This window comes from Elephas maximus, chromosome 1, assembly GCF_024166365.1.
Source record: "Elephas maximus indicus isolate mEleMax1 chromosome 1, mEleMax1 primary haplotype, whole genome shotgun sequence".
Lineage (NCBI taxonomy): Eukaryota > Metazoa > Chordata > Mammalia > Proboscidea > Elephantidae > Elephas > Elephas maximus.
In genome coordinates this window covers 3601184-3626431 of record NC_064819.1, presented here as the reverse complement: position 1 = coordinate 3626431, position 25248 = coordinate 3601184, and the positions used below count along the sequence as shown (strand labels likewise).

The following is a 25248-nucleotide window of genomic DNA, read 5'->3' as shown; positions in this document are numbered from 1 at the left end:
GTAAAGTGTTTCATGGCCTTGGCCTCATTCCCTACAATGTGTCAGAACTCTCCCCATTTCCACCCTGGATTCCCCACTTCATTTCTTCCTGATTTTCTACTCCTTCCTGCCTTCTCACGTTTGCTTTCAGGCAAATATTGCCTTTTGATCTTGTGTAATTGATGGTTCTAAGGAGAATGTTCCTCTCGAGTGTTATTGTTTATTTTATGGGCTTGTCTATTGTTTGGCTGAAAGGTGGTCTCCAGGAATGGCTTTAGTTCCAGGTCAGAAGGGTGTCTTAGGGCCATAGTCATGGGGGTTCATCCAGTCACTATCAGGCCAGTAAGTCTGGTCTTTTTTGTGAATTCGACTTTTTGTTCTACGTTTTTCTTCTGCTCTGCCTGGGCCACTCTGTTGTGATCCCAGTCGGGGGGATCAGTAGTGGTACCTGGACACCATCTAGTTCTTCTGGTCTCTGGATAGTATAGACCGTGGTTCATGTGGCCCATTGGTCCTTTGGACTAATTACTCCCTTGAGTCTGTTGTTTTTTTTTTTCACTCTCCTTTGCCCTGGACTGGAAGAGACCAATAGTTGTATCTTAGATGGCCACTTACAAGCTTTGAAGACCCCCAGATGCAACTCACCGAAGTAGCATGTCGAACATCGTCTTTATGAACTATGTTGTGCCAATTGACGTCATTTTCCCCAAGTCTACGGCCCTTTTCCACTGAGTCTAGAAACTTCATCCCGTGAGATATTTGGTTATATCTAAGAGGCTTCTCTGACTGTGCCACTTGTGTGCTCTATTGCCTATATTAATGTATGAGGAACACCTATAGTCAGTGTATGTGGAAATATCCACCAAACCTGTATCTGCTGGTTGGTGTGCTCCCTTATACCCTCCCACACCTCCTGGCCTATCCATCTACCTATGTATCTATTTGTAAATTATTGTTTGTTACTACATTGTTGCAAGATTGTCTATGCTATAGTAGTTACCGTAAACCCAAAACCAAACTGGTCGTTGTTGAGTTGATTCTGAGTCATAACAACATAGTTGCCCTTTACTCCTGTGTTCCTCTGGGTGTTATCTCTTGCCTTGGTCATGTTGTGCTGACTTCTCCCACGTTGCATATTACCTTCCCCTTAACCAATATGAACACATGCCTTCTATTTGGAGCCCTGGTGGCACAGTGGTTGAGAGCTACCGCTGTTAACCAAAAGGTCAGCAGTTCAAATCTACCAGCCACTCCTTGGAAACCCTATGGGGCAGTTCTACTCTGTCCTACAGGGTTGCTATGAGTCGGAATCAACTCGGCAGCAGTGGGTAATTTGGTAATTTTCCCTCCCTCACCCTCCCATCCCTATAACTATCAAAGATTTTTTTTTTTTCCTTTTCTGTGTGTAAACCTTTTGTTGTTACTTTATAATTGTGGTCTCATACAATGTTTGTCCTTTTGTGATTGACTTATTTCACTCAGCATAATGTCCTCAAATTCATCCATGTTGTGACATATTTCACGATGTTGTATGAATCCTTAAAATAGCCCCCCACAATTCATCCTTCTCAACATAAACATTTTCTTTTTATATGGGCGGGCAGTGCTTATTATAGTTTCATAGTCTGTGTGTATGTGTATACATATATATGAATGTATTTAAACATATATACATACATGTATATGTATATTTAACAAACTGTATTATATTAATATTAAATGTGTATATTTTATTACCACATGCTGTTGAATATCCATTAACCATAAAAAAAAATTTTTTTTTTCCATAGGGAATGAAAATTTAGATAATTTCTAAATTAATTTTCTGTTTAGGCTTTCATTTCAAGAACTGAGTTAGTTTCCATTAAGTCATGGCACCCTTATGTATAACGGAATGAAGCATTGCCCAGTCCTATACCATCTCCATGATCTTTGACATGTTTGAGCTTATTGTTGAGGCTTATTGAGGGTTTTCCTCATTTTAACTGACCTTGTACTTTATCAAACATGGTACCCTTTTCTAGTGATTCCTGAGGATGTACCCAAAGTCAGCAAGGTGAAGTCTCACTTCTAAGGATCATTCGAGTTGTATTCTAAGACTGATTTGTTTATTCTTCTGGGAGTCCATAGTATATTCAGTATTCTTTGTCAGCACCACAATTCGAATGTATCAATTCTTCTTACTTCTGTTTTTTCATTGTCCAGCTTTTGCATGCATATGAGGCAATTAAAAAGACTGTGGCTTGGGGCAGGTTCAACTTGTCATCAAAGTGACATCTTTTTTTTTTTTTTTTTTTTAACTTTAAAGAGGTCTTTTGCAGCAGAATTGTCTAATGCAATAGTTTGATTTCTTGACTGCTGCTTGCATGGGTGTCTATTGTTGAACCAAGTAGAATCCTTGCTAGTAAATTTATTTAAGTAATATCCTAACTATGCTTTATTCTGCCTATCCCCAACTAAAGAATTTTGTGCTCTGAAGGCTGTAAGTCAGGGCTTATTAGCTCATCTTTCTGTCCTACTAGCCACCTTGGCAACATCAATTATTAGCCATAAAATTAATGAATTGCGATGATATGTAACCATATGTATTAGTCTTAGGAATATATTAAATGAAAATAATTAAATGACAAAATATTACATACAGCATAATATTTTATAAAATAAAAATACCATGTATATATGTACATAGAAGTTTAAGGATATGTAGAGTTGGGATCAGCTCGACGGCAGTGTGTTTGGTTTGATTTTGGTTTATAGATGCAAAAAAAAAAAAAAAAAAACTACTTGCAGACAAAAACAAAGGAGTGATAAACATGAGAATCAGGATGATAGCTACCACAGGTGAGGAGAGACAGGAATATAAGGCGAGATAAACTATATTGTTAGAAATAGGTTATTACACAGACTCTAGCTCTAGTTTCAAGGACTGAGTTTACTGGTGTTTCTTACTTTATTAAAAACGAACTATGTGAACGTAAGTGGGCCAAGCATGGACCAATGATGAGTACACGTCATGTACCGAGGGTTATGATTAATTTAATTCTGTGCACCTGAAGTGCAATAAATAAATAAATGAATAGCCATGTTTATTATAGTAGCTAATTTCAGCTACATAAAAAGTTTGCTCAAAACTTAGGAACTTAAAACAACAAAATAGCATTTATTACCTCTCAGGATCGGGAATTCAGGAGTGACTTAGCAGGGTGTTTCTGGTTTAGGGTTGTCCATGATGGATCAGAATCGACTCCGCGGCAATGGGTTTGATGGTTTTTTTTTTGGTTGATGTTGCAGTCAAGATGTCAACTGGGGTTGCAGTTATCTGAAGGCCTGACTGGGGCTGGAGGATCTGCTTCCCAAGTCATTTGCTCACTTGGCTCGCAAGTCTGTTTTAAGTGTTGGTCTCAGTTCTTTCCACATGGACTTTTCCATAGGACTGGTTGAGTGCCTTCACAGCATAGAGGCTGACTTCTCCCAGACTGAGTGCTCCAGGAGAGTAAGGTAGAAGCAGCCAGGTTTTTTATGGCCTAGCATCAGAGGTCACACACCATCCATTTTGCCATATTCTATTAGTCACACAGACCAATCCTAATACAGTGTAAGTGAGAATATCCAAGAGTGTGAACACCCAGAGGCAGGGGTTGCTGGGGCTGTTTTGAAAGCTGGCTCCCACAGGGATCAATCTGGCTCACCTTGAGCATCCAGCTTTTTTTATCTACCATGACTCTTAAGTTCCAGACATTCTTCTGCTCTTTGCATCAATGGGAAAATTTGTTCCCTCCAAAGCTAAAACAGAAACAAATAACTAACTAGCATTCTAATTTAAGTCTTTCCAAGTCATTTTTGAATAAGCAATATATTAGTTTCTTTCTGTAGTATGCTTTCAATTGTGTTGATCTCCCTCTCCCTCTCCCTGTTCTTCACTGATTCTAGAATTTTTCATTTTCAACAACCAGGCTTTATCCTGGGAATTATTAGTCATTATGTTACTGTTATATATATATATTTTCCCAAACCTGTGGATTTATTAATTTGTCTAATTAAAGGTTTCTCCATTTTTCACTTCACAAGATTTGTCCAGGTGATCATTTGTGCATTTAGCAAATTTTTATAGAGAACTTATTATGTGCCAGCATGGTACACCCTCATGTCAAGGAGTAGAATTGGGTAGGTATACGGGTGAAAAATATGTCAGGAAAAAGAGGGAAGAGCATATAAGGAGAGGAGAGGACAGCATATAAAGTAAGCCATCAAACTGAAGAGTTAGAGGGGTTCTCAATTGCTCTACAATACCCTTCTCCTTGGAAGAAGTGCACTTTAACCCTGCCAAGTTAGTATTTGACTCTTACACTCACAGTGTAATTATATACCATAACTCAAAGTTGCAGCTTTGTGAAATTTCAGTATCTCTGGGAGATCTGTTCCCTTTTCCAGGGAGAGACCTTAAAAATGGTGGCTCACTGATGGGATGGAATTTATATAAAAGTGTGTAGATTTGTGTTTCATAATAAGAAAGACTTGTCTAGTGCTTCTTGGGTAACTGAAAATTAGCCGTACAAATAATGCCTCTGCCGCTATTGCTTTAAACCCAAAACCAAATGCGTTTCTGTCAGTCGATTCATAGTGACAGTGTAGGAAAGAGTAAAACTGCCCCATAGGGTTTCCAAGGAGTGGCTGGTAGATTTGAACGGCTGAACTTTTTGATTAGCAGCCAAGCTCTTAACCACTGCGCCACCAGGGCTCCATTATTGATTGACTGCTTGTTAAAATGCGTTTAGGTGAATAAACCACAAAGGGATCAATCTATTGAAGAACCTGCAACAATGTTTGTTGTACCTTGCATCCAAGATCAGTTCACAGCCCATCTCTATAAGAAAGGTATTTTCATCAGAGGGTTTCTTATTTTCCTTATCAGCAGTTCATTTCATTAACAATGGAAAGAAAAGTACTTCTGAACAAGAAGCCATCAGCACAACAAAGTAGCACATGGAACAGCTAAAGAAAATGTTGCAGTTTCAGAAGATAAAGACTCGTGAAGGAAGAAGCATGTTCCAACCATATGTTTTCGTCAACAGTTTACACATGTATCCAACCACATAAAAACTAAAATTAGCCATTTTGGAAGGAACAATGACCCCTTTTCTTAGCAGTGGAGATTTTAGTATATCAATTTTTTACTTGAAAAGAAAGGTGATTAATATTGTTAGAAGTCAAACCCATTGCCTCTAATCGATTCCAACTGAGAGCAACCCTATAGGACAGAGAACTGCCTCATAGGGTTTCCAGTGAGCGGCTGGTGGATTCGAACTGCTGGCCTTTTGATTAGCAACCAAGCTTTAAGCACTGCACCACCAGGGATCCAGTATTATTAGAAAAAGGTGTCATGAAACATTCTTTTTTCCCTGACTTCACCTAGCTGAGCCTTTAATTCTTAGGTAGCTTAAGTCAACTGAACCTTAATTCAGATTTTGCAACCTTTTGATATCAAGTCAAGTAGCACTTGCTAAGACACATAGAAATAGTATATCATCTTGTGTTCTGCTCTAGGACTGTAATCCGTAATCTCTGAAGAGGTGAATATTTAGTGAGGCAATGAATGAAAAAGGACTGGACCACATTTACTTTTTTTTTTTTAATTCACTTATCAATTGGGCTTCAAACCTGGGAGTCTTAGAATACAATGCTGCCCAGTTATGAAAATAGGTGAATTCGCTGGAAAGGTTTTCAGAAAACACTAAACTCAATTAACTTGTTAAATATTTAAAACTTGAGGTTTGCAGGCTTCCAGACTTGTTCTGGTCTCAGCTACACATTGACAATCAAGAAAAGTACCCATCTGGTTGTATCCTAGTTACTACCATTCTCAGAGACAAAACTACAAAATACCATTGTTCATATTGTCCAAAAACAAAATTTTTACACCACCACCTCTGGCCCCACTCCAGCAAAATTTCCCTTTCTCCTCCCTGAGCTATTTATTCATTCCTAGATTACCAATATCAGTTAAGTGTTGATCATATTCTAGAACATCCAAGTAATTAACAATAAGGTGTGATTGAGGTTTACGAGTTCACAAGGCAAATTTGCATTTTAAAAGAGGGGCGTGTTAAACACAAATGAACTTCTAATAGATGGAACGTGTGAGGGAGATTTTTTTTTTCCACCTAAGGGGTGGGGAAGATTTTTCAGTGCTCTTTCAGCAGGGGGCTACAAGTACCATCTTGTTGGCCTGTCTTTTCTCTGCATTCTCTTGTCAGCTACTCCTCTTTTTAACCCTATTGCCTTTGCAAGAGGACACCCTGGTGGTATAGTGGTGAAGAGCTCTGGTTGCTAACCAAAATGTCGGCAGCTCAAATCCACCAGGTGCTCCTTGGAAGCTCTATGGTCGGTTCTACTTTGTCCTATAGGGTCGCTATGAGTCAGAATCAACTCAATGGCAATGGGTCTACCTTTGCAAGCAGAGTTCATTTCAAATAGAGAACCATCAGTTAGAAAAAGAGTTGCTTAACATACCCTTGAATGTAGAAACCCAAAGATCTCAAATTCTAGAATCCAGGAGGCCTCCAGCTGGGTAATAGAGCCCTAATTCTCAGAGTGGTCCATTGAAATAGACAAGAGTCTCATACATGACAGGATTAACTCTCCATTTAGTATATTTACCTGTTTAATTATTTGGATAGAGAATAATCTATAGGTACTTTGGAAACCCTGGTGGTGTAGTGGTTAAACGCTATGGCTGCTAACCAAAATGTCGGCAGTTCGAATCTGCCAGGCACTCCTTGGAAACTCTGTGGGGCAGTTCCACTCTGTCCTACCAGGCCGCTATAAGTTGGAATTGACTCGACGGCACTGGGTTTTTTAATAGGCACTTTATTTTTTTTTTTACCTACAGTTACTAAAAACTCTAAATAAATGTCTTTCAAACAATGAAAAAGAACCCTCAGGGACATTTAAAAATAAAATCAGTTGATTATATTAATATAATTAAAAAAAAAAAAACTTTCCGTATATATTTCTTTATGTTACGTAGACTACTAGAATTAAGTCTGAACACCTAGATTTTTTTTTTTTTTTTTTTTTTTTCTGGATTTAGGATCACAGGGGGAAAAAAGGAGACCAGGAGAACATCAACAAGAAGGATAGTGTCTATCCATTGGCGTTGAGTCGATCCCGACTCATAGCGACCCTACAGGACAGAGTAGAACTGCCCCATAGGATCTGCAAGAGATGCCTGGTGGATTCGAACTACTGATTTTTTGTTAGCAGCCTTAGCTCCTAACCACTCTGCCACCATGGTTTCCAGTATAGCTATAAAAAAAAAGATCCAGAAATCTCTCTTAAACATGTGATTAGTAAATAAAAAATCTTTATTCCCCAAGAACTACTCTTTCTACTCCAACTTTCCTACCTATCAAGTTTCCTTTTTCCTTCTAAGGAAAGATGACCCACATCAGAACTCTATGAAACTACTAATGGAACTTGTGACCAGCGTTTTATACTTTGAACTCCAGCCTTTGGTTCTCTGGCCTCAGTGCCCAAGGTGCATGGTCTTTCCTCTCTAGATCTCTGTGGACTATTATGTCCACGTCTAGGAGTCCCAGCAAAACCAAAAAAACAAAGCCATTGCCACTGAGTCGATTCCGACTCGTAGCAACCCTACAGGACAGAGTAGAACTGCCCTATAGAGTTTCCAAGGAAAGACTGGTGGATTCGAACTGCCAGCCTCTTGGTTAGCAGCCATAGCACTTAACCACTACGCCACCAGCGTTTCCACAGGAGTTCCTGGGTGGCGCAAATGGCTAAGTGCTTGGCTACCAGCTAGAAGTTGGCTGTTCCAACCCAGGGGGACCTCTGAAGACAGGCCTGATGGTCTGTTGCCGAAAGATCACGGCTTTGAAAACCCTGTGGAGCAGTTCTACTCTGCACACGTGGGGTCACCATGAGTGGGCATCTACCCAACAGCAGCTAACAATAACAATGCCTGTGCACAGGTTATCACCCAGAAATTGATGGATCTGTGTCAGAAGGAGATCTGAGTGACAGACCCCTGTTCCCACATGCTGGGCTAAATCTTAACTGCTGCTGTCCAGTTTCTGTGCAGCCCACACAAATGTCCTAGAAGTAAGTATTGAGAAATGGGTGATGTATCTCTGACACACTGTAAATGTATACAGCTCTTTCCCTTCTGGTTTTTAAAATGTCCTTAGAGGCATTTTAGAAGAGGTTAGCAATAATGATGTTCACAGAGATTATTTGAGTTTGCCTACTGAGCAAACAGTTGAATTAAGATTCAAATCCAAGATTCAGAGAATCTCATTTCAGACCTTGTGTTTTTTTCCTTACAACACATTTTAAGGGTAGATGTGTCTTTTCATATGGAATAGCGGCTGTTTAGCCAGGAGAGCTTAAAAAAAAAAATTACTGTGTAAAATTAGGAATTTGAGATAATTCATAAAAATGTGATTCTCCAAAGTTATTCTCATAGGATCTCTGGGTGGCACATAGGGTTAAGCACATGACTGTTAGCTGAAAGGTTGACGATTTGAACCCACCCAGCGGCACTTCAGAAGATAGGCCTGCTAATCTACTTTTCAGAAAGGCCACAGCCTTGAAAAACCCTATGGAGCGGTTCCTCTCTGCACACTTGGGGTCGCCATGAGTTGTAACCAACTCAGGGGCAACTAACAGCAACAACGATTCTCATCTTAAACTTGTAGATGACAAGTTCTCCCTGGTTAAAACATTGGCATTAAAGTAATACAGTTTTAGTTTGTCTCATTCTCTGCCCAAGAGTTGACAGAGTTCTGGCATATCCATTCAAGACCAGTTCGGAAGGAAGAGTACTACCTCCTGAGATTCAAAGCCCAATTCTTCAATACCACCTGATAGGTGGGGAGTCCCATCCAAATAATGACTGCGTACAACCCAGACTCTCCAGCCGAAAGACATGTTTTAGGAGGTATCCCTCAGTAAACCTTAGTCACCTTCCTAACAACAATTAAAAAAAAAAAAAGCCATTGGCACTGCGTCAATTCCGACTCTTAGTGACACTATTGGACAGCATAGAACTGCCCCGTAGAATTTCCAAGGAGCAGCTGGTGGATTTGAGCTGCCGACCTTTTGGTTGGAAGCCAAGCTCTTAACCACTGCACCACGAGGGCTCTGGTCACCTTCATAGGTGTCTAAATAATAAACATTAGACCAATGTTTGCAATGTCAAAGAGTAAGTCTATTCAGCAGTGAAATTATTTTTTATAGCTGACCAAAGTAATACTACAATAGAGGCCTCCTAAGTTATTGTTAATTAAATTGCTAAAAGAATAGCAAATACACCAAACCCCACCTGACAGTGCAGGGTTGTATTTAATCTTAAAATACCCTCATAATAGGCACAAAAATATGTTTTATTTTGAAAAAGCATATTACTTACAAGTATTTCTGTATGCCATCCATGTAGCATGCTGCCTCCCATGTGCCATTAAGTGCTATACAGAAAAGTGACCCAAGAGTGTGATGGAGTAACACTATCAGAAAACAATAGATTGAGAGAGAGAACATTTAAAAATTGTTGCTAACCATTGCTGAATTATTGGTAACTCTTACTGAGTTATTCAAAAATTCATCGAATAAGATTACTTCCTGTTCATTGAAGTAGTTTCCAAGTCAGTATAAAGTTCGAATGAATTTGCTTCGGTTCCTGATAATGCCAGTTTTGTTTGTTTGTTTGTTTTTGTCTCTAACAAACGTAAACTGTTATTTGAGGTAGAAAGTTTCCCTGCCGGACAAGTTGCGGCCTGGAAGTGGTGAAACGTCTGGGCAGGGGGAAGGGCGGGGGTACTAATGAAACGTTGTTGTGGAATAATTCACAAAGGGATACAAGATGTGTTACATAATGCAGCCTTTTGTTTGTGGAGCCTTTGACAGAATCCTGCACAGTTTTAGCTCAAGCTGAAAGCTGCCACCAAAGGCCTCCATAACTCCGGGCAGCTTTACGTCTTTTTCTCTACCTCCTGCCATGATTATTCTGGCGTCTGATTAAATCACACCTTATATTTAAGGTCACTAACCTAGTTTTTTTTTTTTTTTAACCTAACACGACCCAAAGCTACTTATTTCTCTCATCCTCCTGTTTGGAAGGCTTGAAAATAGCTTGGTACCAACTTCTGGAGTCTTTTCTCCAAAAGTAAATGCTATAGTCGTTTCCTCCTGGGTTCAAACCTCAGGTGAAAGATACCGGAAGCTAGTTAGCATGCTAGAGTCTGAAGCATTTGAGCGAGTCACAGTCCTGCTGCTTGAGGGACAGAGAAAATGTCTCCTTGCTAGTGGTAGATGACAAGTGCTGGTTCTCACTTATTTTAATAGAGCTGGAACTGTATAGCATTGTCTTATTTATATTTAATAGGAAGTGTGTTGATACCATCTCTTCTTTAAAATTAATGTTTTGAAACTTATTTCAATGTCCTGTTTCTTACTTAAAATGTTTCTACTAATTTTTAAAAACCCGAAAGTTTGCTTTTATTGTATGTAATAACTGAACTAAGGCCAAAAAAAACCCAAAACAAAACCCATTGCCATCGAGTCAATTCCGACACATAGGCGTTTTTTTAGTGACCCTTTTTTCTATAGGACAGGGTAGAACTAACCCATAGAGTTTCCAAGGGGCATCTGGTGGATTTGAACTGCTGACCTTTTGGTTAGTAGCTGTAGCTCTTAACCACTGCGCCACCAGGGTTTCGAATAACTCAACTAAGTTGTAACAAACTCTTGTTACTTCTTATTTTTCACTCAAAAGTTTCTTTCTTGACCTGGTTTAATCCTCTTTTTTGACCCTAATACAAATTTTCCCCTAACTTCTAGAGTGAGAATTTCATTACATATATTGAATATCTAGTATATATAATCACGTTGTAACACGAATGAATATTTATGAAGTGCCATGAATGTGACCAATGTTTGCAGTCTAGTTAGGAAAGAGCGGTGTGGATATTTCAAATTACAAATGTTATTTTTTGGTCAAAAATCCTGACTAGAGTGTCTTAAACAGACAGAGGCTTGTTTTCCTCATGTAACAAGAAGCCGAGAGATAGGGAGCTCCTGGTGTGTGAGAAAGTCAGCATCGCTGTGAGGTAGAATTGACTTGATGGCAACTAACAATAAAAAGAAGCATCTCAAGGATTCGTTGTTTTTTTTTTTTTTTTCCCCTGCTCATTGCTTCATGATCACAGAATAGCTGCTGCAACCCTAAGCATCATGTCTGTGTTCAAAGAGGGAAGAAAAGGAAAGCAGACTAACCCTCTTTGTCTCTCCTTTTATCAGAAAAGAAGCTTTTCCAGAAATCAGCCTTCCAAGTAGATTGCCAAGGGACCTTACTGACTAGAACTGGGTCTCCAGGCCACCACTGCTTACTAGGGAGGAAAGGGACTCAGGGAATACATTTGTCATTGTAGGCTTGTTGCTGTTGTTAACTGCCGTGGAGTCAGCCCCTGACTCGTGGTGACCCCATGTACAACAGGATTGAACCATTGTGATCCACAAGGTTTTCATCGGCTCGTTTTTAGAAGGAGATCACCATACCTTTCTTCTGTTCTGTCTTAGTCTAGAGGCTCCACTGAAACCTGTTCAGAATCCTAAAACAAGCAAGCCTTTACTACTGGTGGCTATGCTTGAAGTGAATTGGCTGGGAATCAAACTTAGGTCTCCTGCTTAGAAGGGAGAATCCTGCCCCTGGACCACCACTGCCCTCACAATGTCCTTGGAACAATCAAAGCTAATCTGGGCCTGAGCACATTGCTACTCTGAACAAAGTAGGGGTCAGTAACTAGGAGGAATCAGGGGAATAAATATTGGGTAGGCGATAGTGTCTACTCCAGCTATGTTGTTGTTGTTGTCAGGTGCCTTCCAGTCGGTTTTGAATCATAGCGACCCCGCGGACCCCATGTACAACAGAACAACACACTGCTCGATCCTACGCTTGAGCCCATCCTTGCAGAGACTGTGTCAGTCCATCTCACGGAGGGTCTTCCTCCCTTTTGCTGACCCTCTACTTTACCAAGCATGATGTCCTTCTCCAGGGACTGGTCCCTCCTCATAACATGTCCAAAGTAAGTGAGACGAAGTCTTGCCATCCTTGCTTCTAAGGAACATTCTGGCTGTACTTCTTCCAAGACAGATTTGTTTGTTCTTCTGGCCGTCCATGGTACCTTCGAGATTCTTCACCAACACCATAATTCTAAGGCATCAGTTCTTCTCCGGTCTTCTTATTCATTGTCCAGGTTTCATATGCATATGTGCAATTGAAAATACCATGGCCTGGGTCATGCACCTTAGTTCTCGAAGTGACATCTTTGCTTTTTAACACTTTAAAGAGGTATTTTGCAGCAAATTTGCCCAATGCAATACGTCATTTGATTTCTTGACTGCTGTTTCTATGGGCGTTGATTGTGGATCCATGTAAAATGAAATCCTTAACAACTTCAGTATTTTTTCTGTTCATCATGATATTGCTTACTGGTCCAGTTGTGAGGATTTTTGTTTTCTTTATGTTGAGGTATAACCCAAGGATTTTTATTTTCTTTATGTTGAGGTATAATCCATACTGAAGACTGCTCTACATACAGGTTCCACATGAGCACAATTAAGTATTCTGGAAGTCCCGTTCTTTGCAATGTTATCCATAATTTGTTATAATCCACATAGTTGAATGCCTTTGTGTAGTCAATAAAACACAGGTAAGAATATTTCTGGTATTCTTTTAACCAAGATCTATCTGACATCAGCAATGATATCCCTCCTTCCATATCCTCTTCTGAATCCAGCTTGAATTTCTGGCAGTTCCATGTCAATGTACTGCTGCAACTGCTTTTGAATTATTTTCAGCAAAATTTTACTTGCATGTGATATTAATGATAAAATTATTCCATAATTTCCACCTTCTGCTGGATCACTTTTCTTTGGAATGGACAAAATAGGGATCTCTTCTAGTCAGTTAGCCAGGTAGCTATCTTCCAGATTTCTTAGCATAGGTGGTGAGTGCCTCCTGGGCTGCCTCCGTGTGTTGAAACATCTCAGTTGCTCTTCTGCCAGTTCCTTGAGACTTGCTTTTCACCAACACCGTCAGTCCCACTTGGAATTCTTTCAATACCATCAGTTCCTGATCACATGCTACCTCCTGAAATGGTTGAACATCAACCAGTTATTTTTGGTACAGTGATCCTGTGTATTCCTTCCGTCTTCTTTTGATGCTTCCTGTGTCGTTCAATATTTTGCCCACAGAATTCTTCAATAGTGCAACTCGAGGCTTCAATTTTTCTTCAGTTCTTTTAGCTTGAGATATGCCAAGTATGTTCGTTCCTTTTGGTTTCCTAACTCCCGGTTTTTGCACATTTCATTATAATACTTTGTCTTCTCAAGCCGCCTTTGAAATCATCTGTTTTACTTCATTATTTCTTCCATTCACTTTAGCTACTCCTCATTCAAGAGCAAGTTTCAGAGTCTCTTCTGACGTCCATTTTAGTCTTTTTTTTTTTTTTTTTTCTTTCTTTCTTGTCTGTTTAATGACCTTCTGCTTTCTTCACATATGATGTCCTTGATGTCATCCCACATCTCATCTGGTCTTTACTTACTAATACTCAATATGTCAAATCTATTCTTGAGATGATCTCTAAATTCAGGTGGGATATACTGAAGGTCATATTTTGGCTCCAGCTGTAGTAGTCAAAATAATCGTAATAAAAATAGGAGGAAAATTAATGTGGACTACAAAAATGAGAAAATCTATGGAAAAGGTGGGACATAAGTTGGACTACAAGATAACTAAAGCAATTGTATCAGTAAAAGAATAAGAGATAGGACACCACAACTGAATAAAGGAAAAACGAAAACTTGAAAGGAAAAACATGTATGTTCTGTTTGGGAAGTGGCTGCTACGCCGCGAACCCCTTGATGTCTTGAGGCAGGAAGTAGAGCGTGTTCTGATCCACGTTCCTAGTGTCTCGTGTATGTTGTCCTTAGTTGCTGCGGAGTCAGCTCCATCTTATAACCTTATGTGTAACCAAACAAAACGTTGCCCAGTTCTCTGCCATCTCCATGACCTTTGACACGTTTGAGCCCACTGTTGTGGCAATTGTGGTCATTGTGTCTATCCATCTCATTGAGGGTTTTCTTCATTTTTGCTGACCCTCTGCTATACAAAACATGATGTCCCCTTCTAGCAACCGGTCTTTCTTGATGACATGTCAAAAGTAAACAAGACGTGGTCTTACCATCCTCACTTCCGAGGATTATTATGGTTGTATTTCTTCTAATATTGATTTGTTTGTTGTTCTGGTATTCCCTGGTATATAAAATATTCTTCGCCAGCACCACAGTTCAAATGTATCAATTCTTCTTCTGTCTCCTTTTTTCATTGTTCAGCTTTCCCATGCATATGAGGTGATTAAAAATCCAATGACCTGGGTCAGGTGCACTTTAGCCATCAAAGTGACATCTTTGCTCTTTAGAACTTTAGAGGGCTTTCGAAGCAGATTTTCTCAATGCAGTATATTGCTTGATTTCTCGACTGCTGCTTCAGTGAGCATTGATTGTTGATCCAGAATGAAACCCTTAACAACTTTTTCTCTATTTATCATGATGTTGTGAAGATTTTTGACTTCATTACGTTCACCTGTGGTCCATCTTGGAGAATATGATCTTCTTTTACCTTCATCAGTAAGTGCTTCAAGTTGTCTTCATTTTCAGCAAGCAAGGTTGTGTCAACAGCACATCACAGGCTGTTAACGAGTCTTACTCTAATCCTGACGCTGTGTTCTTCTTCATATAGTCTGACTTCTTGGATTATTTGTTCAGTGTATAGATTGAATAAATCAAGTGAAAGAATACACCCTTTTCCAATTTTGAACTGTTTCTCGCTATTACTGTTGCTGTCGTTAGTTGTAGATCCAGCTGTGACTCATGGTGACCTTAGCTACACAGAGAAAATGTTGCCTAATTCTGTGCCATCATCATGATCATTAGTATGTAAATACTAGAATGTCCTGTCCTATTTTGTTTCCTCAACCTCAAGATTTAATTTAGCTTATAGTCTTCAATACAACTTAGTAGTATACTGAAATAACTAATGAAAACCATTTTATTTCTTAATCGTACCTCCTGGAATCCAAGGATAATTTCAAGGATTTAACATTATTATTCATTTTCAGACCTTTATTTTACCTGAAAAATATTCCAGTGGACTGGTTGATAAGTATAATATTAAGAAGCAAAACCTTAAGAATGTGGCATTCCTAGCATGCCTGTACCTTTCGGTTAACAGCCGAGTGCTTAACCACTGTGCCACCAGAGATCCTCTTTGTTCATGCTAGTAGCTTCTGATACATTCAAACTTTAGGTGTGTGTTCTCCAACCTCTCCTAGCTCCTTAGGTATGAGATGTCGTTTATGAATGACGGGTATAGATTTATTCCCAAGGGTGGAAATTCCTTCATTTGTTAGTGTTTCTCATCTCTGGATTTGGAGAGCTAAAAATGGAATCCAAACTATCATTTTTAATCATATCATGCGTTTTTATCTCATCTTCATTACAAAGAATTGAGAGCATTTCAGAGCCATTATCTCATTCATCCCTAAAGTAAACCAATGAGAGTAGAGAGGGATACGTGTAGTTATTTCCCTTTTAATTATTAGAAAGCTGGAGCCTGAGTATTCTGGTGTTGTATAACAAAGCAGCAAGTAAGAACAGGTGAAAATCTAAGAGCTGTAGCTCCAAGACTGCAAAGCCAGCTTCCTTTCAATGTGACAGCTTTCTTGAGCAAGTTCTGCGGAGTCTAATTGCTAAGTATCTTCCATGCCTGCCTTCTTTCCTGCCCAAACAGCTGCTTAGCCATTGATTTCAGTTGTATCCACAAAAAAGAAAAAAGAGGTGTAGCGGAGGCATGAGTGTGTGCAGCGCAGAGGTCCTGTGCAAGCTGTGATAGACACGATAGACTGTTTCGGTCTTTGCTTTGCATTAAAATTAAAAGCAAAGTTGGAGAGTCCTCCATCAAGCTAATCCATAAACATTTGACTATCAGCCCAGCAGCTGTGAAGCAACCTGTTCGTGTTGCTAGTTAAGAACGTTCTTCTAAACAGGCCATCCTAGAAACTCTGCCTCGGCTCTAGGTATCGCTAGAATTTTCCTAACGTACTGTTGAGAGAAGCCAGAAACAGAGGAAATGTGCTTCTTTTTTACAGATCTGGAAAGCAGAGCCTTAGAAACAGGTGATTGTATTTCCATCCTTCTTTACCTAAATCTTTTTACCTAAATCTAGATTAAAAAAAAAACAAAAACCGTATTCACGTTTGGTTTCATTGGTTTCTTTAGTCAAAAAAAAAGACATCTGAAGCTTAGGAAAATCCTTGGCCTGCATGACTGAATGTTTAAACAGGTGCACGCTGCACTGCCCTGGCTGAGGAAAGGTAGTCCCCTCCTTCTGGAAACCCTGATGTTAAGAGAAGTTTCTCATGCCAGCTTTTAGGAGCTCCTGTGAAGGAAGGAAGACTCAGGTGATTCTTAAGTCTTATTACCTGGTTACCAACCCACTGCCTTTCTCCCATTCTGTGTTCTCATGAAGAAATTGATTTAATAGATTCAAGATATTATTAAATACATTCTGCATTCATATTATATGTCCTCTTTGAATCCAAGTGCCAACACAATAGAATTTCATTTTATAAATAACACCTTTCAAGCTAACACCACAGGGCACAGTACAAAAGAATCAAAATAGAACACAAATGCTGTAATCAAATGCAGACCCCAGGAAGGCTGATTAAAAAGGCACGATGCTAGTAAGAGCAACCGACAGAGTAAGTATAGTGGGTCAGAACAGAAAAGCCAGCTGAATAGAAGGGCGAACTAAAATAAAATGGACTTGCCTGCCTGATTCCCATGGACTTAGGAATTTCTTTTGTCATTGTCTCCTACTGGACTCAGGAATTACAGGGTAGAGGTGGATGTGTGGGGGCCATCCAATGTGGGGTCATTCAGTTTATCCCCAGTCTTTACACACACGACACAAACAAAAGATCCTACAGACCACCTCTTGCAGCTGCCAGTGATGCTTCCAATATGATTGGGAGGCGACCCAACAAGGTTTGTTTGCTTGATAATACTGCTGGTTTTCAGGCAGCACAACCATCAGGAGGCAAGTAGATCTCTTTTGTGACAGTGAGAACAGCTAGTACTCCTGTGACCAGGCATAGGCAAATGTGCGGGAACGGGCGAGACAGGTACCTTGCCGTCTTAGCTTTGTGATGGCTCCTTCTCCACAGGACTCTCCTCATCCAGTCGCTTTTTGTGTTCTCAGCCTCTCACCAACACCACCCTTGTCTGATGTCAAGGTTTGTGTTTTTCAACCCTACCACAAACTATAGAATAAAAGGTTCTGTTCCCTTCTTAATGAAATTAAGGATTGGAAGAAAGTAGGTAAGTATTCTGCAGTAGGTGTCCCACCTATGTGCACAACCAGTTCTCACAGTGTGCCTTGGAGAATTGGCCAAGTTGGCCCTTTAACAGAGCTTCATTACTGATACTTCTCTATTTAATACGGAGGGTGGAACAATATAGGACAGGAATCGTGGGACGAATTTCCTACTGAACATATATTGTTCTAAAAAAATAGCAACCTATTGTTAGTTAATCAGTCCCCTTAAAATGACTCATGGAGCAAGCAAATACTGGTTCTAGAGTCAATAAAAAGGAAAGAGAAAGGAAAAAATGACCATCGAGGTAACTTTTACCTCTCTGGAAGCTTTGGGTGGTTTGTAATGGTTCTCCTGATCCTCCGCTTAGTTGAAGTTCTGGGCTGGCATCACTGATGCATAAATTTAGGGCAATGATTGAGCACTTTGGCCATCTTTTTGTGAATCTATAACGTAGAAACAGTAAAATAAAGCAATGCAGGCAGCATCTGGGGGGAGAAGGTTATTGTACAAATACTACTATTGCTACTTTTATTTAATAGCATCTGCTTTTCCTGAATTCTGACAGTATGGACTTAGCTATACCAAGAGAGCTCATTTATTAGTAAAGGCGTACAGCAGTATAGTAAATTGAGAATACCGGGTTATAATCTCCAAAGAGAGTTATTTCATAAAATTTGTGAGCAAATAATAATGATACTTTTGCCAGTTTTCAAGGTATTAGTTCTCAGCTCCATATTTACCCTTCCTTGCCTGCTCTGCAAAAATGCATCTGGGTCCTTTAAATGTTTTTCCTTGGCCAGATGGTACAAGGGCGCTTTGTCAGTAGAGGGTGGTGGAGAGACACTGCAGGTGGAAGAGGTTTTTCTTTCTGGTTCCCACACACCCCTTTGCTAGGCTCCAGCAGTGTGTGTGGTTTCTCAGGTGTCTGTCCCTGCGGCACAGCTGGCTTCTCCAGTGCTAGGCTCCCGCAGCATACACAGCTGCTCTGGTACCCAGCTTCCGGAGCTTCTCTGGAGCACAAGGGCTAGAACTCCCCCCAGGATCCGCTGTCCCCTGTACACACACACGCGCACGCACACACACACACTGGGTGGTTTTTTAGTGGAGCACTTCAGATAATGCACCTCCCTGACGCCCATAGGGTGTATTTCCAGCAAGTTCTGCTAGCATAGCACCTCTACAACTTCTCTGCCATTCAGTGTATTTTGGCTGTGACCTGTCCAAAAAGGCCTGGAGCTTAACCTGGGGCTGAGGGGAGATGGGGGAGTCTTCGTGGGTACTCTCTCTCAGTCCTAGGAGTAGTGGCTACTCATTATATTTGCTATCCTTATATAATTTAGATAGGGTAGTGGTGGTTCGGTGGTAGAATGCTCGTCTTCGATGGGTTTGATTTCCGCCCAGTGCACCTCATCCACAGCCTCCACCTGTCTGTCAGTGGGGGCTTGTGTGTTGTTATTTCAGACTAAGAAGAAAGGCCTGGAGATCTTCTTCCAAAAACCAACCAGTGAAAACCCTATAGATCACAACAGTCCGGTCCACAACCGATCATGGGGATGGCACAGGATAAGGCAGTGTTTTGTTCCATCGTGCATGGGGCCACCAAGAGTCAGGGGCAGACTCAATGACAACTAACAATAACAACATATTCAGGGTATTCTTTACTTCTTAGTAGCTACTTTCTCGTTACTCCAATCCCCAGTTATAGTTACTAATTCCTTACGTTAAACTTTCCCTGTTCAAATTGCTACGTGGTTTCCCTCTTCTTTTGGACCCTGACTGATCCATACCCAAAGAATTTTAAGATAATCTGTATTCTTTGGGAGTGGTGGAGGAAATCCATATAAACCACCTTTTTATGAAATGGATTAGCGTTGATACTATGTGCCTTATCTAGGCCTATTAGATGAATTAAAAAGTTTTGGAAATTTGGCTTTGGATTGAAAGATGGCATAATAATATGATGCTATATTCTATTTTTAGGGTACATATGGTTTTAAAGATCAATTCATAAATATTTGGCTTGATTTCACTGGATGTTTTTAAAATGTAGGCTAAAATAAAGCCATCAAAAACAGTCTGGACTCAAAAATAATTTTTCGACCTCAAAAAGATGTTGGAAAATAATAATACTGTAATGTGAATTTGTACATTATTAATGCTAAGATAATAATGATAAACAAAAAAAAACCCAAACACCATCATTTATTAAGAACTCAGAAAGTCCTTGGCATTTTACATTAATTTATTGAATCTAAAACCTGATGGTGTCATGGTTAAGAGCTATAGCTGCTAACCAAAGGATTGGCAGTTCAAATCCACCAGGTGATCCTTGGAAATTCTATGGGGCAGTTCTACTCTGTCCTATAGAGGTCACTATGAATCAGAATCAACTCAACGACAATGTGTTTTTTTCAGTAGAGGTGGATACTGTTATTATCCCTATTTTACAGATGGGAACATAACATAGAGGCTAGAGAAGGTTAAAGAACTCAATTAAGATGATGCAGTTAGTAAAGTTCACAGGCAAAATTTGAACCCAGATATGCCTCCTGGGAGTCCTGGATCTTAACCGCTATACCCGGTGCTGGAATACTGCCACCGAAGCAATCGCAGGTTACCTGTGAGAACAAATACGGAGTGCTTGTTTTTGTTGTTTTCATCAAAGATCCAGAAGAAGAAACTCTGAAGTATATGTCGAGTACATAGCACACCCTGAAATATTCCTGAGGCGTCAACTAACTGCTTTTCCCTCACAAGATCTGGACAAACCGGGTGAACACTGGTGATCAAATTCCCAGAACCAGAGTGTTAACAGTGTCCCAAAAACCCAGCCGCTATGATTCAGAGCTGAACTGAAAGCAGATGAAATATTAACAGCAGTTCTAACGGCAAAAAATGAAATATGAGATCCTGTATCAGAAATTATTAGTAACCTGTTAAAAGAAATGCTGAAAAATGGCAGCGACCAAATTAAAGCTGGGAAACAGAGCCCAAATGGGAAATTTCAAAAAGTTTGGAGGAAAATAAATGACAGATTGTCCTCTTGGCTCTTATTACTATGCCATCCTACTTGGCAATGGATGGTAGAGGTGAAATAAGAACTGCATCACTGCCAGTGCTGGTCCTCAAATTTGTAGTCCTAAATGTCTGTGATGGGTCTGCGATTGATTGGAAAAGTGGTTGCAAGTTGGTAGCATTTTAGCTTCATCTAAAAGAGTCTGGAGACTCTTATTATGAAAGGCTTCCTCTCATTTGTAAATTGGCCCCTTTGCTCTACTTTTGGATGGCTGGCTTCCTTCATGCCGAGCCACACTAAATGTTCTACATTGGGAAGCTATTCTCCTTAAATACCTCCAAATTTAAAGCATCTATTAAAAAAAAAAAAAAAAAAATTTTTTTTTTTTTTTTTTTATCTGGATGCGTGAGTGTTTATGACTCAAAAGGTCTCACATCAGAAACTGAGAGAGGTTACGAATACAAACTGCCAGGTAGTAGACGAAGGAGGTGTTTTTCCATCAGTAACTAAAGGCAGAGAAATGACTATACGCAGAGCTGTTGAGCCCTTGGTGCCAGAGGAAAATAAAGGAAATGGGCTGCAGAGCCATAGAACCGTAGTGTTAGCAGAGGCTGTGGAGTTCATGCCATCCTACCCTATCATTTTTCAATGAAGAAACTGAGACATGGAGAGTTGAAGGGCTGGACTTGCCCGAGACACATAGCTGTTTATGGACAGTCGAGCCAAACGCATTTCCCAACTCCCAGTCCGGGACTCTGCAGGACAGCCCGCTATTGCCATCCCGGCTGAAAATTAACACTAACCCAGCCTGGAACATATTAAAATTCAGCATCTGCGGGGAGAAAGAGAAACAATGAACTCAGAGGTGGAAATAGATCTGTGAGAAGGAAAGGGTAGCAAGTCTTCTTCATTATGACTCATTGGCCAACCTTGTGGCAAGACGCCTTCTGTCAGTTCACACCCCTGTGTCTTCCCATGAAAGCAATAAAATAACTTGGTTGTAATCCTCCAGAGTTTATATTTACGTATTCAGGTTTGATCTGCTTCGAGAATTTTCCTATATACAGGTTATCTCCAGAAGTAGATTGGGTTGTGGGTGGCACTGCTATTGATCCTTTTTTATTTACAGAAGCTTGACTTTCTTTCTCTAGCAGCGAAATGTGCTCCAGAGTCCTGGTGGAAAGCATCTTCTCCATGGGCCACTCTTTTTTTTTTAAATTGTGCTTTAAGTGAAAGTTTACAAATCAAGTCAGTCTCTCATAGAAAAATTTATATATACCTTGCTGTATACTCCTAGCTGCTTTCCCCCTAATGAGACAGCACACTCCTTCTCTCCACCCTGTATTCCCTGTGTCCATTCAGCCAGTTTCTGTCCCTGTCTGCCCCCTCATCTCCCATCCAGACAGGAGCTGCCCACACAGTCTCATGTGTCTACTTGATCCAAGAAGCTCACTCCTCACCAGTATCATTTTCTATCCCATAGTCCAGTCCAATCCCTGTCTGAAGAGTTGGCTTTGGGAATGGTTCCTGTCCTGGGCCAACAGAAGGTCTGGGGACCATGACCTCCAAGGCCCTTCTAGTCTCAGTCAGACCATTGAGTCTGGTCTTTTTACTAGAATTTGAGGTCTGCTCTCCTGCCCTCCATGGGCCACTCTTAACAGAGGCCCAGAAGTAGGTTTAAGATGTAAGAATTATCTTCTATTAACCCTTTATTCTGTTAACCTAATGGAGTACTCAGGCCATGTGAGGGTCTTTTAATCAGACTCTTGAGTTCAGTGAAATATAGTTTTCTAAAAGTTTTTTTTTTTTTTTTTTTTTGGAAAGCATAGAGTAAATTAAAGTAAACCAGGAGCACAGAAGATACAAGAAAAACATTTCAATAGGCCTCCCCATGAAAAGGTAGCACAAGTGTTTTAGACCAGTCAAATATTTTTCAGAAGAGAGCAACTGGAAATGAGAGAATCAGACAAGATAATGAAACTTACAGATGGAACGCTTTGCATGAAAAGTGATTACATACAAGAGAGGGCTTAGGAGTAGGTAGGCGTGGAGTTGGAAGGGCGGGGGGTAACTGAAATAAGAGAAGATAATGCTTGACCAGGTCTAGTAAAACATCCCCTGGCACAACCACTGTTCCATGACAAGATTGAGCCAAGAGGCCTGAATAAACTAACCTTAAGTTCAGAGCAGCCATTATTGTGGGCACCATCAGGGAAATTGCGTCCGGATTTGAGTTACACGGTAATCACTGCTGGGTGTCAGCGTTCACCAGCCAGATGGCCAGGCCCACAATTAATCAGTTAGGTCGAGATGATCAACTGGACTAAGTTTTCCCTTTTGGTAAAAAAAAAAAAAAAAAAAACCTTCATCATGTGGTACAAGGCCAATAGGCTGTTAATCCTGTTGCTCTTGGAGAAGCTTCCAAAAATTCCTCTTTTCTTTCTTAGGCTTCTCGTTACTGGAGACTTTTAGGCTCCAAGTTACTTTGACAACATAGATGCCCCCAAGTCAAGGTTTTAATATAATATTTTCAACATCCTCTGTGGTCAAATACAATGTTTAACATACCTAGATAGAGAGAAGCTTTTTAGAGCGGTTTTCTCTAAGGGGTGTGACTCAACTAACTTTCTCTAGTCTTCATATTGGTTCCATGAAGTTCAGCGGAACAACCCTAGAAGGATTCCTTCATGTGGCACTTAATAGAGATGATATGATAATCAAATAATAATAATAATGGCCACTTTCGAGTGTACACCATGTGACAGGTACTGCTGCGATAAGGATTTATGCACTTAGAATAATTCAGTGAGGATGATAATATTACTTCCATTTTATAGAGAAGGAAACCGAGGCTAGAAAAGTTCATTTGTCCAAGGTTAAACATTTAAAATAAAGATGTGTTGAGATAACATCATACTCTCTGTAATTAAAACTCAATACAATTTACATTTTCTTACCCCTATACTTCTGTACATCTCTCAGGGATAACAACTAGGAATATACAAAAACAAAACAAAACCCACTGCCATTGAGTCGATTCCAACTCATGGCGACCCTATAGGAATATATGGTGGGTTCTTATTTTTCTCTTCAAAGAACTTGGAAGAAGTCTTTTACGAGTGCTTTCCAACCCTGCCATTCTTGCTGCACACCATCTGACCTGAGATTACACTTTCTCCCTTATTCGGGGCCATCAGCACTATTTGGTGGTTTCTCAGTCTCCACCTCGCTTTCCTTATCCAAATGTGGTCCGCAAAGTTTGTTTCAGATACCAAGACTTCTCTTTATCAGTTGACTTATATGGGGATCTGCCCCTCCAAAACAAAATGTTTGCTGCTGATGTATTTTATGAACCTCCCCCCGCCCCCCACCGGCCCTGTGCCCCTCAAAGGCGGGGTGTTTGAAAGTCCTTTTGGTGGGAAGCATCACTTCCCGATGGAGGTTTTTGTTGACCCCATTGAGTAGAAATACCAACACCATGTCATATTTCCTCTGTGTTCCCTCATTGGACTTGCTGTGCCTCTCTTTTCTCTCAGCTCTTCTCTACCACCACCCATTTCCTTTAACCATTTCATGCCCAGTATTGGGTCATCCATGCAAAGACGCTGTTAACCCAAATGTACATCTTTCAGATATTGGATACTTTCAAGGATATGCTTTTATAAAGTATAAGGCTTCTCCTTCTTGCTGTTTAACTATAGTACTTGGTATTTTCATTTGTTCATTTTGCTCCTTACTAGATTGGGAAAGCAATACCAAGATACCAGGATAGTATATAGATGTCTTAGCCATCCAGTGCTGCTATAACAGAAATACCACAAGTGGATGGCTTTAACAAAGAGAGATTTATTTTTTCACAGTTTGGTAGGCTAGAAGTCCAAATTCATAGTGTCAGCTCCAGGGGAAGGCTTTCTCTCTCCATCAGCTCTAGAGGAAGGTCCTTATCATCAGTCTTCCCCTGGACTAGGAGCTTCTCTGCACAGGAACCCCAGGTCCGAAGGACAGGCTGTGCTCCTAGCACTGCTTTCTTGGTGGTATGAGGTCCCCACTGTCTGCTTGCTTCCTTTTCCTTTTATCTCTTGTAAGATAAAAGGTGGTGCAGACCACACTCCAGGGAAACTTCCTTTACATTGGATCAGGGATGTGACCTTAGTAAGGGTGTTACAACCCCACACTAATCCTCTTTAACGTAAAAATTACAATCACAAAATGGAGGACAACCACACAATACTGGGAATCATGGCCTAACCAAGTTCACACTTATTTTGGGGGGACACAGTTCAATCCATGACAATAGATAAACATCATTTCTTAATTCAAGTTCAGGGACACAGGGAAGGAAGGGTATTCCAGAAATCTTAACGAGCACTGTTTATTCTCCAGGACTCTGCCAGTGCCCTTTGTTTTGCTGTTTCTGTGTTGGGTAGGCAGCAGTTCCAACCTTGTCCTTCTTGCTCCTTTTTCTCCAGCCCTACAGTCCTCACAGCTGATGAGGTGCTTTCATTTTGACCTGCAGTGTCCCCTTGTGTTGCAGAGCTGAGCCCTGCCCTCTAGACTGCCTTTCTGCTTCACTCTGCTCCTGACCTACACCCCCTGCTATCCCAGGCCTGGCCTCTCCTGACCAGAGACTGCTGACTCATCCTGGCCTGTGCCAAGCCGTGCAGTCGCTTAGTGATGTGGACAGGAGTCGAAGGACTAGCATGAGATCAGTGAAGTCATTTCACTTGTTGCTTATGGTACAGTCCAGCATGAGCTGGAAATTAGGAAGCCCAGCCTCCTGAGCAGACAGAGTAAGTA

The 25248-nt window shown here is 40.5% G+C and overlaps 1 protein-coding gene across 4 annotated transcripts in view; it reads left to right on the top strand.

Moving 5' to 3' along the window:
- The first annotated feature begins 6879 nt into the window (after window positions 1-6879).
- ZBTB20 (zinc finger and BTB domain containing 20) overlaps window positions 6880-25248 on the top strand; it is a 356126-nt gene continuing 337757 nt past the window's right edge. For all 4 annotated transcript variants that reach the window (XM_049891897.1, XM_049891354.1, XM_049888355.1 and 1 more), the window contains exon 1: window positions 6880-25241. The gene's annotated coding sequence lies outside the window, so the exon portion shown is untranslated. The remainder of the gene's footprint in view (window positions 25242-25248) is intronic.